We start from the raw sequence: 18140 nt of genomic DNA on the forward strand, positions 1-18140 counted from the left end.
ACCTTATTTGAATTCTCCATACTAAAACTTTTTAGTACCTTGTCTAGGTAAGTATTCTGACTAAGATGTATTAGTCCCTTATTTCTATCTCTCACTATCCTTATTCCTAAAATATAGGAAGCCTCTCCAAGGTCCTTCATAGCGAAGCACTTCCCGAGCCAGGACTTAACCTCCTACAATGTTGGGATGTCATTTACTATGATTAGTATGGCATTGACATACAATATGAGGAAGCTTACTATACTCCCACTAGCTTTGATATATACACATGATTCATCCTTGCTTCATTGAAAACCAAACTCTTTGAGTTTCTCATTGAAACAAAGATTCTATTTGTGAGACGCTCGATTCAGTACATAAATGACCATCTCAAGCTTGCATACTCTATTAGGATGCTTCACATTGAGAAAACCCTCTGGATGAGCCATGTAAACATCCTCAGCCAACTTCTCATTAAGGAAAGCAATTTTAACAACCATCTGCCATATTTCATAGTCATGAAATGAGGCAATGGCTAGCATCACCCTAATAGACTGTATCTTCGCAACTGGTGAGAAGGTTTCATCATAGTCAACTTCGAGAGTTTGAGTGAAACCCTTCACGACCAATCATGTCTTATAAGTGTGCACATTCCCATCCATGTCGATTTTCTTCTTGAAGATCCACCTACACCCGACCGTCTTACGACATGGTACATGTTCAACCAAATTCCAAACTTGGTTGTCATACATGGAGTAAATCTCGATGTCCATTGCCTCTATTCACTTCACAGACTCTGGGCCTGCCATGGCTTCCTTATAGCTATTAGGTTCGTCCAAATTCACTAGTGTACTATCACTAATGAACGTATCCCCTTTCGGTAGTAATATGAAAACCATAAAACTGGGGTTGAACCCTAACTCTATCAGAACGTCTGAGAGGTAAGGACTCGTCAATCAGTTCAACCGGAGTTTCCTCCTCGGGTTGAGCGCCAGCGTTAGTGGTTCCTTCATCGCTCGACTCTTGATTTTCTTCAAGATCGATTTGCCTCCCACTGTCCCCTTGGCTTATGAGTTCTCGCTCTCAGAAAACCCCTCTCCAAGCAACGAAGACAACATTGTCATTCGGTCAATATAAGAGATATCCAAAGGACTTCTGTGGGTAGCCGATGAATGTACACCGATCACTATGAGGTTCGACCTAGTCGTGAGTCTCTCGTCTTACGAAAGCATCACAACCCCAACCCTTGATATGTGCTAACAAGGGAGCTTTCCCTGTCTACATCTCGTGAGGTGTTTTGGCAACCTTCTTCGTAGGGACTAAGTTAAGGATATGGGAAGCAGTCTCTAAGGTATACCCATAATGAGATAGGTAGTGAAGTACGAATCATCATGGAACGAGCCATGTCTAGAAAAGTTCGATTACACCTCTTAGCCACACCGTTCAACTGCGGTGCTATAGGTGGCGTCAATTTCGAAATGATTCCGCATTCCTTGAGGTGGTCGTGGAATTCAAGACTTAGGTACTATCTACCCCGATCGGATTAAAGCATCTTGATTTTCCTGCCCAACTGATTCTCCACTTCTTGTTTAAACTCTTTGAAATTTTCAAAGTTTTCTGAATTGTGCTTGATTAAGTAGATATACCCATATCTGCTATAATCATCAGTAAAAGTTACGTAGAAGTGGCTCACATCCTTTGTGGTGGATCTAAAGGGCCCACATACATCGGTATGTATGAGATCCAATAAACCCTCACCCCTTTCACAAGTGTCGGTAAAGGGTGACTTGGTCATCTTTCCAAGTAAACAAGACTCGCACACGTCATCGTCCCTAAGGTCGAATAACTCCAACAATCCATCCTTTTGGAGTTGGGCTATACATTTCTTGTTGACATGTCCAAGACGACATTGCCACAAGCATGCTTTATCCAAACCATTGGATGAATCAATACAAAACACATCATTTCCTAACTTATCTACAACCATCATAGTTTCATATATTCCATTACAAGGAAATGCTTCAAAATAAAAGACACCATTAAGATAAGCATTAATAGAACCTTTTTCACTATAAAATGAATATCTAAAACCTTGTCTACATAAACCATGAAATGAAATGATGTTTCTTGCCATATCTAGCGAATAGCAACAATTGTTTAAATCTAATCCTAATCCACTACTGAGCATTAAAGAGTAAACTCCAATCTTGGTAACAGCGGCGATCTTCTTTTCCCCATGATAAAATTTATCTTCCCATTCTCCACATCCCTATCTCTTCTAAGGCCCTGCAAATCAAAACAGATGTGAAAACCACATCCTGTATCTAGAACCCAAGAAATGGCATGTGATGAATCATTAATTTTCATAGTGTAAATACTTGCGTAGGATGAATTGATCTTCCCATCCTTGATTGCTTGCAGATATTCTGGGCAGCTTCTCTTCCAATGCCCTATCTTGTGGCAGTGGTGGCACTTTGCCTCCTTGGGGTTTGAGTTGGGTTTAGTAGAGCCAAATTTGGTTCCACTAGAAGAGGTACCATCTTGGGACTTTCCCTTGTGGTGGCTCTTTGAGGGATCCTTCCTCTTCTAACCCTTCCCTTGCCCAATAGCCAAAACAGGGGCAGCAGTTGGAGCGGGAGTTGATTCAACAGACTTATCCTTAAGATTTCTCTCAGTAGTCCTTAGCAAGCCTTGAAAGTTGCTCAAATTGACCTCTCCCTTATTCATATGGTAGGTCATATGGAACTGGTTGTAGTATGGAGGCAAGGAGTGAAGGATGATGTCAATCACCAGCTCTTCATGAAAGTTAACATTTAACTTTAGCAGACGATCAACATATCTCTGCATCTTTTGCAGATGGGTGGTAAGGGACTCTCCATTACCCATTCTAGTAGTGATCATCGAAGTGATGATCTCGTACCTTTCTTGCCTCGCGCTTCGGTGGTACCGGTCCAACAAGTCTTGATGCATCTCATAGGGATGCATGTCCTCATAGGACTTTTGGAGTTCGGAAGTGATTGTCGGTAGCATGATGCAATGGTCTTTCGTGGCATCATGCTAGTGGGCCTCAAAGGTAGTGATCTATTTGGGAGTGGAAGTGTTCATGTCGATCTCCTTCAGCTCCTTGTCAAGGTCATACTCTTTGTCCTCGTAGCGGGTGACCATTCTTATAATATGAATCCAATCATTGAAATTGTTTCCATCAAATATCACCCTCCCACACAAGTTCATGATTGAGAATGAGCCGGAGGAATTCGAGTCAGAAGCGTTGTTGTTGTTCATGTTCGACATCTGTAAAGGAAAAGAACAAAGTTTGATTAGAAATGAATCCCCAATTAAACACCTAAATGAGAAATTAGGGCTAGGATCCTATAACATTATTTATATGTTAGAAAAGGGATGCCGTAATCTAACATGCAAATGATTTGAAGGTAAGTGAATGACGATTCACTAATTCTCCACCATGAAAAACTAAAAAGAGAATAAGTTTTAAATGTATTGAAAACTCCTAGATCTTTTGAGATTCATTAAACTTTTAAATGGCATGTTTAAATTTCGATATGCCCCTCTAGTTTGTAACTGGGATGCCGAGGATCATAAAGCGGATGTGAATAACCATGCAAACATACATGGTGCACTCATTGTTACAGTCACCTATTCGATGTGTCGGTTAACCACATACGCTCCATCGAACTATGACAAACAATGAGTCACCCTTTGCTACCTTTGCTTAGAACCCAATTAGTGTGGCGGTTAACCACACACGGTCCACTAACGTCTTAGCAAGGGTACAAAGTGTAATTTCATGGTATTGCATCAATTCACTTTTGCCTAAAATAACTAAGATTGGGAATATTGTAAAATCACTTAGTTACTTTATATAGATTCATTATGCTTTTAATGAGGAAAGTGTTGCCCTATCCTACCCGTTCGACTAATGACCCTCCACCAATCAAGGAAGTGGTGGGTGAGAGTGGACACCCATTAAATGGCCATTTTATAGGTCATAACCTTATACCCCCTTAACGATTGGCTTCGTGAATGAGGCCTACTAATGGTAAGACTAGCATTTTAAGTTATACTACATATATATATATATACATACATACATATATATATATATATATATATATATATATATATATATATATATATAAATCTTATAATATTATAAAGTATAATGTTGAATTTTAAACTTGTAAAATTATAGGATTTGAAATTTAAATAGTTCAAATTAAATATTTTAATTATAAAATTTAAATTTCAAAACGTGAGGACAAGTTTTGAACTTTTCAAAACACAAAGGATCAAATAGCAAAATTTTTTAAATTAAACAATTAATTTAATGATTATCTAAATTTGACCTAATCAATTTATTTACAAGACAATTCAACAATTAATTCAAATAATGAAATATTATCAAATTAGGAATTTATTATTCAACCAATTGGTAATTATCTCTTGTTTTGTTAAGGATACTGTCACACCCTAAAACCAAGAACGGCGGAAACGTTCTGGGGCGGAGGACGTCATGTAAAGTATCACAACAATGCAAACTAGTAAACAAGCAACAACATCATCCATTGCATTAATAGTATAATTTTAATTACAGGTGTGTTCTTTCATAGTATACAACAATATTATGAATAATCAAAATAAAAGACGAGTCTGAACTGCTCCGTCTTCACAAAACCTGGTCGTCGTACCTGTCTATTTGTGACCTGAGAATACAAGTTATTTTGAAAGCGACTATCAGCCAAAAGCTGGTGAATTCATAAGTATTAATGGGTCTTTAATTTGTAAAACTTGTAATGAAAGACTTGAAATTGTTTTGAAAGAAAGTTCGTATAAGTATGAAAATGTTTGTAAAACAGCTGTAAACGTTTGAAAAACCCTAGAAATCCCTATGATTCCTACTAGTATAAAAGGGAGTCTTCTACCAAGACCTAACTGTTCAGAAGGTAGCCTTCTACCAAGACCTTACTGTTCTGAATGTAGCCTTCTACCAAGACCTAACTGTTTTGAATGTAGCCTTCTACAAAGACCTAATTGTTCTAAATGTAGCCTTCTACCAAGACCTTAACTGCTCTGAATGTAGCCTTCTACCAAGACCCGACTATGCTACTATTATTATTATTATAAGAAATTGTATCCTTTGGTACTAGGATACTCAAATATAATTCACCTCATCGATTATGTGAATGAGTCACAAGATAAAGGTAATAATATAAATAACCTAAGTATTATCCTTTTGTACTAGGATAACTAACAGTGTTAACTGAAGACATCCGTAGATGTATATTTACCTCTGTTGCTAATAGCTGGGTATAGGAATAGTTAGTCCCTTAAAGTATACCTGTAATGGTATCAACCGTTGATATCTGTGGATGTGCTTTTACCTCTATAGCTAACAGAGATTCTAGGAATGGTTAATCCCACAACGTATCCTTTGGTACTAGGATACTAAGTCCAATCTATCTCGTCGATTATGTGATTGTATCACTAAGTAAAGATAAGAATGAGGATTATATAACAGGATCTATACATATAAAACGTAATAGTAACTCGTCATATATTTTCTATGTAAAAGTATCCATGTAAGAGTATATGAACGTATACCTTTGCTATCCAAAGGTACTGAACTGACTGAAAGGAACTATTATGTCCATATATGTACACAGGATATATAACTAAGTATCTAAACGACCTTCGGACGGATACTCGACACCCACCAGACCACATCCCAACGGGGAAAAGGAAATAGAGCGGGTTAGCCTTCCTAAGTCCTTTAAACATTACTTATACAACTATACATATATAGGCATGCTTTTAATAGGGCATCTATGTAAACGTACTCATGTAAGCGTATCTATGTAAATGTACTCATGTAAGCGTATCTATGTAACTGTACTCATATAAATGTATCTATGTAAACGTACTCATGTAAATGTATTCATGTAAATGTATTCATGTAAATGTATTCATGTAAGCGTATCTATGTAAACGTACTCATGTAATATGTAATGTATTAGTATAGACTCATGAATGAACTAACTCTTGTGTGATTCCTTGTACTTGGAATGGTAAGTAGTATCTCCTAACTATACCTATAATAGTTACTAATGGTGTACATGTATAAGCGAAGTATGCCTTTGCTACCCAAAGGTACTGAACTGACTGAGGAAAACTTTTATGTCTCTGTATGTATACATGATATATAACTGACAGTTAAACGACCTTCGAACGGATACACGATACCCTACCAGACCACATCCCAACGGGGAAAAGGAAATAAAGCAGGTTAGCCTTCCTAAGTCTTTTAAATATTATTTATATAACTATACATATAAAGGCATGCAATTGATAATATAAAAGCATATAAGGAGTTTTATAAAACCTTTGAAAAAGATTAATACCTAAGCAAAGATCGACTTGATGTCAGTTTATAAAACGGTTTGAAAGTATTTGTTTAAAAAAAATAGTTTAAGTATAAAGAAACCTTTGTTTGAAACACCATTGAAAAAGAGTTTGAAATGAAACATACAGTGTTTAATAAAGAGTTTTAAACATATAAAACGTTTATGAAAATCATTTGAAGAAATCCATTTGGTAAAACGGTTAACGTATAGTAAATCCATTTGCATGTTAGTTATTAATCACATGTGATTGATGTAATAAATAACATGATTCAACTTGTATTCCCCCATAAAGAATTTAAAAACATGTAGCAACATTTAAAAGGTTAATTCAAGGGGTATGAACTCACCTGGAGTGAGCGGATCGGAAGGAAGTGTCGGACAAGTGCTTGGTGTCAAGTGAAGACTTAGACACACACAAATATCCTAATTACATATGAAGACATATGTATATAAACAATTAGTGATTATAACACTAATTAAATATGTAAAAACATCCTATTGCGAGGAAAACACTTTGGTCAAGTGCTTGGAGGCTATCAGGTTTCAACAAAGGAGTGCAAAGCCTCATACGGGAGTTGATGGTCTATTGACCATGTTTGTTGGAGTTTACGGCCCAGGGGAGTAAACTCCTGGCCGTAAACTCTCATTTGGTCACCAAAAGTGGCTTAAAACTCTAAGGGTTTAAGTGGTTAAGTGTTCCAATGCTTTAACCAAGTGTTTGGGTGGGTTTAAGGTCCTAAAATAACCTTCCATAGTGTTCACGGCCCTGGGACCACTCCCCCATGAGTTTACAGCTGTAAACTCTTGGTAAGGAGTACCATTTCGCGAATCTCTGTCCTTAGGTCCATGGTGTAATGTTCTATGCTAAAAATCAAGGCTTACTAGGGTGTTAGGGTGTCATTTGCACCGTTAAAAGGGGTTTACGACCCAAGAACTTGTCTTGGTCGTAAACTCTTTGATTCTCTTGATTTCTTATGTTTTCCAAGTCCTAAAGATGATAAACCTAGTGTACAATGAGTTGGATCAAGAGTACTTATGATCTAGGAGCTTGAATGGTCGGTTTTGGCAAAGAACACGAGTGTGTGTTCTTGGTGAAACTGAAAATCTACAAAATGGAATGATTTCACAGATGAAATCATGTAAGATTACTAGTTCATGCTAGATATCAACTAGTTAAGACAATAAGCTTACGAGTTTTGAAGATCGGGGTCGAAGATCGGGATGATACTTGAGAGGATTTGGGAGGAAATCAGCCAAGGGAAATGAAAGAATGAGATAATGGCCAACATATCATCATATAAGATGGAGTTTACGGCCCATATGGAGTTTACGGCCGTAAACTCCCATGTGGTAGCCGTGAACTCCTGATAAATGTGTTTAAGGCTCGAACTTTGTGCTATAGCTTCAGCAGATTAACCCCGACACTTATCCCTTAAGTGTACAAGGCTCAGAATGCTTAAATAGCCTCCTAATTGTGCTAAAAGATAGCAGAAATGAGTTTAACTTTTAATGAAGTGTTTGACTGTACTGGATGGAAAATTTTGGGTTGTCATATCATCCCCCTCTTAGAGGGAATTTCATCCCGAAATTAGAATTTAGGTAAGGAAGTAGGTATGAATGATCGAGTCAAGAGTTGGGAAACTTCGTAATCGATTGGTTCTCGTGCTCATAAGTGAATTCGGGTCCTCGGTTGGTATCCCAACGAACCTTCACTAAAGGGAGACTGCGCTGCTTCGTCCGCTTGACCTCTCGGTCGATGGTCACTACGGTTCTTCTACGAAGGCGAGGATCTCGTTGATCACGATCTCGTCGAGTGGGATTACGAGAGTCCTGACGGAAAGGTACATTTTCAAGTTCGAGAAGTGAATGGTAAAATGTACGTTACTGAGTTCGCGGTGTAGGTTGGGTTCGTGAGTTATAGGACCGATTCTGTCAAGAATCTCGGAGGTCCTAACTATTTTGGATTTGGCTTACCATGCTTTCCGAAGCGTATCTAGCCTTACTAGAGTGAGACTTCAAAAAGGATTTGGCCTCTCACTTGGAATTCCAAGGTTTTCTTCCTCTTGCTTGTCTTCCCAGTCAAGGGCCACTCCCTTCTGAGTCAAAGTCATAAGAGGTTTCGTGATTCGTGAGGAGTTCTGGGTGAACTATCGACAGTAGGTCAGCGAGACCCAAAATTTGGCGAATCCTTGTTGGCGTCTTTGGTGCTGACAAATTCTCAACGGTTTTGATTATTAGAAGGTCCTCAGAATCCCCACATCACTAATAGTGTGCTTCAGGAATTCGACTCTTCAAATCTAAAAATCGCATTTAGAGAACTTCGCGTAAAGTTTCTCTGATCGAAATGTTTCCATGGTTTGTTGTAGATGCTCTTTATGATTTCCTTCTTACTACGAGGGTAGATAACTATGTCATTTACAAGGACAATGACGAACTGATCCAAGTAAGGATGGCGTACCATATTCATTAAATTCATGAATACTATGAGCGTATCGGTCCTATCCGAGGGGTATCACTATGACTCGTAGTGTCCGTATCGAGTTTCGAAGATTGTCCTACGAACATCCTTTACTAACACTCGCAACTGGTGATATTCGGATCTCAGGTCTATTTCTGAAAGGTAAATAGTTCTTTGTGGTTGGTCAACCGACTCATCTATGCGAGGCAGAGGGTAATGATTTCTAATGGAAGTCATGTTGAGGTCTGCACTACGAGGACTTCCCAAATGTTTCCCATAGTAGTACTACTCTCGCCCATGCACGCTTAACTACGTAGTTCTGATGGGATCCGGTGCATTAGTGTTGGTATGATCGCAACCCCTGAACTCTGTCTTCTTGAAGAATAAGACCAGAGCTCCAAAAGGTGAGAGGCTTGTTCTTTTCGTTCCGTTGCTGAGTAGTCGTTAAACTGTCCGGACGGTTCTTGTATCATTTTGATTCTGGATAAGATCTGAGTTTTTATTCATGAAAACTTAGCTTATACATGTTATGATATAATCAAGAAAGGGCGGATAATAAAATGTGTGATTCTACTCTAGTCCCACATCCCAACAAGGGAAAGAAACTACGTTAGAAATCTCACATTCTATTGTCTACTAGGTCTTCGTTATATATAACTCGGGAATGTATAAGCGAGGAAAGCCATGACAATAATCTTCTTACAAATCTTTTTCGAGGAACTAAGATTTCCTAGTAAAGGCTAATATTGACTTTGGGTTTACGTCGATCATTAACTGAAAGAGTAAGAGTATGATCTCGAAGGTTTGACCTACCTCCCTATGATGCAGTCCTAGTACGAAATGGAAGTATGTCTACGAAGATCCAACCTACATCCCTATGATGCAGTCCTTAGTAAGGAGTAGAAGTAAGTTCGTAGAATGGTCTCAAGAAGTTTGTCGTTCAAGCCGAGGTATCGTTGGTTGGTGAATAACATGATCCGACCACTAAAAGGGGACTTGGAAATGTCTCCGGAGTTAAATTACTGTAGTCTAATGACTTGACTACAACATGTTTCAGATAGACTCAAATGAAGATATGAAGAAGGTATTTGAACCAAAAGAGTGACACATAAGTTAGCCGGCTGTCGATAATAGTCGATGTTTAAGATGTAATAAGATCAGGGAGATTGACCCTGCAGAGGGTCTTACATCACATCTGAAGTAGAAAAAGTCCTTGACAGCATAAATGTCTAACTAACAGTACTTACTGTACAAGGTAGTCACATAGGAAAGTGCTACATAGAACATAGGCAGGAGCACTTTTCTGTAAAACAATGAAGGAAAGTAAAGTATCTCTTAACGGCGAAGGTCACCCCTATGGTGAACCCTTAGTTCAGCTAGTTGACGTTCCATATCGAGTAGGTATCTTTCGTACATCCTCTGGCATACTCAGAGCTCTATGAATTCGGCTCGAGTTTCAGCCAGGGCTTGCAGAAGGGTTTCATGGTTTCTCTCAGATCTCTCGTGAGTTTGTTAAAGGTGATTGGTGTAGAAGGTATGCATTCTCGCATTGGCACCAACCTCTGCGATACATTGGAGAGTCGTCCAACCCTGAATTTCGCCTTGAATTTCGCTTCGGGTAACTCTACGGATCAGGATTGGTAGAACTATGCTTATTGAGCTCCCTTCGTGTACGTTGTAGAAGCTTCGATCTCCATTAAACGGTGCAGACTGATCTTGCTCTTTGCTCCATGTCTCCAAGCATTCTACCCAAGGAGGTGCCGGGCCATGAAAAGCCGGACAGGGGTTAGGATTTGGAAAGGGAGCTGTCTGGGGTAGGTTCTCAACCTCGGGTTTGGAGTTAGCACCATCTAAAAGGTCTTCATCATGGTGATAATTCAAAGGGATTTGATGATGATTCTCGGGTTTTCTCTGACCTATCCAGCATTGCCTTCATTCGGAAGGTACGAGTTGATGTGGGGATGGAGTCCAGCCATGATATCTACGCGAGAATCGGGGTCAAGAAGCATTTCTTTAGACGAACTATCTAGATAATTATGAGAAGATGTTTATTAGTTATGTCACTATTTGTAAAGTGCATATACATTATATGTAATCAACAGGATAGGCCTTCGAATAATTGACCTTAACTCCAAATTCACGAGGAACAAGGGTAAAGCAAAATTTCACAGATTCTGAGTCTATATCATCCTAGTTACATATAACTTAATGTATCCACTTACCAACTATTGACCTAGTACTAAAGATCCTATTTTTCTTTAGTTCTCAAGTATAAAGTACTTATAGTAAAACTAGATACCCCTGTAGTATTTCATTGTGGTGGTGTTGGTAAGTTTTTAGACTTGTTGCAATATCACAACCATTCTCGGGCATATGCTAATCACTCCTCGGACCAGCATAGTTGATTAGGGTATGCCACTCCCAAGACTGACCATACATCCCCGAGCTTACCTGTGATATTCAACAACCGTAATACTTTTGTTCTTGTCATTGTGACACGGATTTTAGTATGAATGCAGACACGTATACTCACTCAAATACTTTATTATTTAAAGTATAAACTCTTGGTTAGAGTATTTTTAATCCCTATGTATTTATAGTTAGTATATCTTTTATGGGTTGATATACTTAATTTACTATAAACAATGCTCTGATACCAATCTATCACACCCCAAAACCAAGAACGGAGGAAACGTTCTGGGGCGGAGGACGTCATGTAAAGTATCACAACAATGCAAAGTAGTAAAAAAGAAACAACATCATCCATTGTATTAATAGTATAATTTTAATTACAAGTGTGTTCTTTCATAGTATACAACAATATTATGAATAATCAAAATAAAAGACAAGTCTGAACTGCTCCGTCTTCACAAAACCTGGTCGTCGTACCTGTCTATTTGTGACCTGAGAATACAAGTTATTTTGAAAGAGAGTATCAGCCAAAAGCTGGTGAATTCATAAGTATTAATGTGTCTTTAATTTGTAAAACTTGTAATGAAAGACTTGAAATTGTTTTGAAAGAAAGTTTGTATAAGTATGAAAATGTTTGTAAAACAGCTGTAAACGTTTGAAAAACCCTAGAAACCCTTATGATTCCTACTAGTATAAAAGGGAGTCTTCTACCAAGACCTAACTGTTCTGAATACCTAACTGTTCTGAATGTAGCCTTCTACCAAGACCTAACTGTTCTGAATGTAGCCTTCTACCAAGACCTTAACTGCTCTGAATGTAGCCTTCTACCAAGACCCGACTGTGCTACTATTATTATTATTATAAAAAATTGTATCCTTTAGTACTAGGATACTCAAATATTATTCACCTCATCGGTTATGTGAATGAGTCACAAGATAAATGTAATAATATAAATAACCTAAGTATTATCCTTTTCTACTAGGATAACTAACAGTGTTAACTGAAGACATCCGTAGATGTACATTTACCTCTGTTGCTAACAGCTGGGTATAGGAATAGTTAGTCCCTTAAAGTATACCTGTAATGGTATCAACCGTTGACATCCGTGGATGTGCTTTTACCTCTGTAGCTAACAGAGATTCTAGGAATGGTTAATCCCGCAATGTATCCTTTGGTACTAGGATATTAAGTCCAATCTATCTCATCGATTATGTGATTGTATCACTAAGTAAAGATAAGAATGAGGATTATATAACAGAATCTATACATATAAAATGTAATAGTAACTCATCATATATTTTCTATGTAAAAGTATCCATGTAAGAGTATATGAACGTATACCTTTGCTACCCAAAGGTACTGAACTGAATGAAAGGAACTATTATGTCCATATATGTACACAAGATATATAACTAAGTATCTAAACAACCTTCGGACGGATACCCGACACCCACCAGACCAAATCCCAACGGGGAAAAGGAAATAGAGCGGGTTAGCCTTCCTAAGTCCTTTAAACATTACTTATACAACTATACATATATAGGCACGCTTTTAATAGGGCATCTATGTAAACGTACTCATGTAAGCGTATCTATGTAAATGTACTCATGTAAGCGTATATATGTAAATGTACTCATATAAATGTATCTATGTAAACGTACTCATGTAAATGTATTCATGTAAATGTATTCATGTAAGCGTATCTATGTAAACGTACTCATGTAATATGTAATGTATTAGTATAGACTCATGAATGAACTAACTCTTGTGTGATTCCTTGTACTTGGAATGGTAAGTAGTATCTCCTAACTATACCTATAATAGTTACTAATGGTGTACATGTATAAGTGAAGTATGCCTTTGCTACCTAAAGGTACTGAACTGACTGAGGAAAACTTTTATGTCTCTATATGTATACATGATATATAACTGATAGTTAAACGACCTTCGAACGGATACACGATACCCTACCAGACCACATCCCAACGGGGAAAAGGAAATATAGTAGGTTAACCTTCCTAAGTCTTTTAAATATTATTTATATAACTATACATATAAAGGCATGCAATTGATAATATAAAAGCATATAAGGAGTTTTATAAAACCTTTGAAAAAGATTAATACCTAAGAAAAGATCGACTTGATGTTAGTTTATAAAACGGTTTGAAAGTATTTGTTTGACAAAAACAATTGAAGTATAAAGAAACCTTTGTTTGAAACACCATTGAAAAAGAGTTTGAAATGAAACATACAGTGTTTAATAAAGAGTTTTAAACATATAAAACGTTTATGAAAATCATTTGAAGAAATCCGTTTGGTAAAACGGTTAACGTATAGTAAATCCATTTGCTTGTTAGTTATTAATCACATGTGATTGATGTAATAACAAACATGATTCAACTTGTATTCCCCCCCATAAAGCATTTAAAAACATGTAGAAACATTTAAAAGGTTAATTCAAGGGGTATGAACTCACCTGCAGTGAGCAGATCGGAAGGAAGTGTCAAACAAGTGCTTGGTGTCAAGTGAAGATTTAGACACACACAAAGATCCTAATTACATATGAAGACATATGTATATAAACAATTAGTGATTATAGCACTAATTAAATATGTAAAAACATCCTATTGCGAGGAAAACACTTTGGTCAAGTGCTAAGAGGCTATCGGGTTGCAACAAAGGAGTGCAAAGCCTCATACAGGAGTTGATGGTCTATTGACCATGTTTGTTGGAGTTTACGGCCCAGGGGAGTAAACTCCTGGCCGTAAAATCTCATTTGGTCACCAAAAGTGGCTTAAACTCTAAGTGTTTAAGTGGTTAAGTGTTCCAATGCTTTAACCAAGTGTTTGGGTGGGTTTAAGGTCCTAAAATGACCTTCCATGGTGTTCAAGGCCCTGGGACAACTTCCCCATGAGTTTACAGACGTAAACTCATGGTAAGGAGTACCATTTCATGAATCTTGGTCCTGAGGTCCATGGTGTAATGTTCTATGCTAAAAATCAAGGCTTACTACGGTTTTAGGGTGTCATTTGCACTCTTTAAAGGGGTTTACGGCCCAAGAACATGTCTTGGCCATAAACTCCTTGATTTTCTTGATTTCTTATGTTTACCTAGCCCTAAAAATGATAAACCTAGTCTACAATGAGTTGGATCAAGAGTACTTATGATCTAGGAGCTTGAATGGTCGGTTTTTGCCAAGAACACGAGTGTGTGTTCTTGGTGAAACTGAAAATCTACAAAATGGAATGATTTCACGTATGAAATCATGTAAGATTACTAGTTCATGCAAGATATCAACTAGTTAATACAATAATCTTAAGAGTTTTGAAGATTGGGGTCGAAGATCGGGATGATACTTGAGAGGATTTGGGAAGAAATCAACCAAGGGAAATGAAAGAATGAGATAATGGCCTGCATATCATCATATAAGATGGAGTTTACGGCCGTAAACTCCCATGTGGCGGCCGTGAACTTCTGATCAATGTGTTTAAGGCTCGAACTTTGTGCTATAGCTTCAGCAGATTAACTCGACACTTATCCCTTAAGTGTACAAGGCTCAACACGCTCAAATAAACTCCTAATTGTGCTAAAAGATAGCAGAAATGAGTTTGACTTTTAATGAAGTGTTTGACTGTACTGGATGGAAAATTTCAGGTTGTCACAGATATTCACCAAACAGTAATAAAATTCGGATTTTATAAGTCTAAAATGATTTAGGTAAGTATCATTAAGGAAAACAGCAAGAAATCTAAAAAATCTCTCTGTCTGACAGCTAAACTCGTCGAGTTCATCAGAAAGTTAGCCCAAAAATCGATTTTAAAGCTTGATGAACATTCAAGGCATCAAATACAATAGAAACCAAACAAATCTCTGATACCATTGATGGGTTTGAGCCAAAAGAACATCATATGTGCTTATGCAAACCCTAATGCTTGGATCTAGGTTTCTCTAATCGTACATGCATTCATCGAAGACTTTCAAACCCTATATCTAATGAGAATAATTCGAAATTAATAAGACAAATTAGATCTAAATGATTACCTCTTGTTGTTTGTTTGAATCTTCTTATCTTTTAAGCTTAGAGTCACAAGTGTCACTCTTCTAATGGATTACAAACACCAAAAACAAAAGAATGATCGTGGAGAGAGGTTGGAAGCTCTTGAATTCCGCTCTTGCACTCTTAGGAATAGGGTAGCCGATTTCTGGAGCCTAAGGGTCCTATTTATGCTGGAGCTGCTAAGGTTTCAGTCAAAACCCTAATAGACAACTTAGGCTTTAAGCTATCCAAGGAAACTTATGGAATATGGCCTTATGGTGAAAATTAAGGATGGATACATCCTCATTTTGTCCATGCCTAGTCCAAGAGGCTCCTCAGCCCAATACTTAACTATCACACATTTGACGGTTTAAGTTCCTATTATTAAATTAATCTCTTTTAGCCACAAAATTAATTTCTTAATTAATCCTTGTCTAATATTAATTTAATTATATGATTTCTCTATTAATATATTATTCATATAACATATTAAAAATCATAATAACCTCTGTATTCATATATCATCCTATCATGTTGCTTTAGTGAAGGCAACCCAAAAGGACCATGCATAACCGGGTTAAGTAGTTACCAAATATAGTTACAAGCTTAGACACCAATGCAATACATATATAATTAAGATTCTATGGGCATTGGGTGTGTGTTACCGCCATATTTCCTATTCCTTGTCTGGTTGTGGACTTGAGGCAGAGTCACCCATCCAAATGTCTTACTAATCTTAATTATATACGACCTGTATGCACGAGGTGATGATAGATGGACCAGGAATGGGTTTTACCATGAACTCTGGGACAAAAGCTACCCAGGACTTGGAGTGAATGTTCTACCCTTCAAAAGAATCTAGTCAAGTAAACCGAACCCATACACTACCTACCTATCTAAATAGAAGACACAATGGTGAAGACCTATTGGAACGACAAGCGGGGACCAAGATTCACTTAAGGAGTGAAGCAAGAAACCAAGTTTCAAAAGCTAACACATACCCTGTGTAGAGCTCCGATTTTATCCCTACCAGGAGAAACCGAAGACTTTGTAGCCAATAGAGACACATCAAACCAGGGCTTGGGATACATGTTAATACAATGAGGAAAGGTCACTGTCTATGCCTCGAGACAGCTAAAGACGCACAAAGTCAATTACACCACTCAAGGCCTCGAGCTAGGAGTGGTGGTGTTTGCCACAAAAGATCTAGAGACACTATCTCTACGTCACAAAATGCACAATCTTCACCGATCATAAGTGTTGGATTAATGTCTAAGTCCATAACTATAATTGGTAAGACTTGACCCGACCCGGCATGGTCCATTTGGGTTGCATGGCATCATGCACTTGGATAGACTAAAATGAGAGAAATAAGATACTTATGGTTATTAATATATTATAAGTTCTAGTATATTAACAATAAGAATAATAACATTATTTAATTAGTATTGATCAAGAATTAATCTAGGATTAATTAAGTGATCAAAAGAAGACTAATTAAATATATGGGTTGATTGTATAAATCATCCATACTTATATAGTGGGCTAATGCTCCATGGATTATCTAGTTGGGATAAAACCCATATGATTCTCCATGGATGCTCCATGGTGTTTTGTACCCATGGCTCATGGAAATGAAAGGCCATGTCAACTAGGGTTTACATGGGTAACCCTAACTATATAAGCATCATATTATTCACCAAAATCGGCCACTAGAGAGAGTAAGAAAGGGCTAGCCGATTTTCATGAAGTGTAGAATTCTCTCAAGTTATTCTAAGTGTATTTGGTGTTGTGTGAACCATTTGAGGTGTCACACTTGGGGCACTAGGCACTCAAGCTTCATGAAGACTTTCTACATCAAAGAGGTATGTATTCTATCTTGTTATATTCACTGTTTTGTATGCTAGATTAGGATAATACCTTGGATGTTCATATTTGCATGTATAATAGAGAAAACATAGATCCAAGGTATTTAGGGTTGCATGCACACTTAGGAGTGTTAGAATGCTCAAAACCCAACAGTGGTATCAGAGCCTAGGCTTGTTTTCTTGTTATACTTGCAAAAGGAGCTGAAAATCGAGTTTTGATGCTGTCTGCCCAGCAGACTCGCCGAGTCCAAGACAAAATGCATCCAACTCGCCGAGTTGGTTCGTGCACTCGACGAGTTCGACCCCCAGACAGCATAAATTCGACTTTTTTGGCTGGAATTGGACTAGGAACATTACCCTAAGATGTTTTTGGACTTATAAACCTGTTTTTGATGTGGTAATGTTCATGCTAATCCAATTTCAATGATAATTGTCAATAGATTCATGTTTTGTATTAGTTTAAGGTTTAGACTAATTACATGAAAAAGTTTGATTTGAATTATCTTGTTCTTATGAGTTGCTTAGATTAATAGGAAAAGTTGAGTGAAATAGTTGTTTTCAATCCAAATTAATCTAAGAGTTGATTCTAAAATGTGTTTTTGTAACTTGTCCTCAAGTTATATGAAAAGTCACATTTAAGTTTCATAAAACTCATAATAGTTGGCAAAGGTTACAAAAAAGAAGAGTCTAGTTCTAATTAAATGGGTTTATGACTTCATAACTTGTCCTCAAGTTATGGATGACCAAGAGTCGCTTCATTAAATAATAAATAAAAAAAAGTGTAACCTTAATTAATTCCATAAGTTATAAAATAAAGGAAAAAGTTAATTCTTTTATTAGTTTAAAGTCTTCCATAACTTGTCCTCAAGTTATGGAACTTGAAAAGCTTTTGGATTAAAACTACTTTAAACACATAAGTTATGTAATTAATTAGTTTTGAATAGTTTCAAAACTTGACCTCAAGTTTT

At 37.2% G+C, this 18140-nt stretch overlaps 1 pseudogene; it reads right to left on the bottom strand.

Moving 5' to 3' along the window:
- Window positions 1-9098: 9098 nt before the first annotated feature.
- Window positions 9099-9216, bottom strand: LOC111916496 (5S ribosomal RNA; annotated as a pseudogene).
- Window positions 9217-18140: the final 8924 nt, after the last annotated feature.

This window comes from Lactuca sativa, chromosome 3, assembly GCF_002870075.4.
Source record: "Lactuca sativa cultivar Salinas chromosome 3, Lsat_Salinas_v11, whole genome shotgun sequence".
Lineage (NCBI taxonomy): Eukaryota > Viridiplantae > Streptophyta > Magnoliopsida > Asterales > Asteraceae > Lactuca > Lactuca sativa.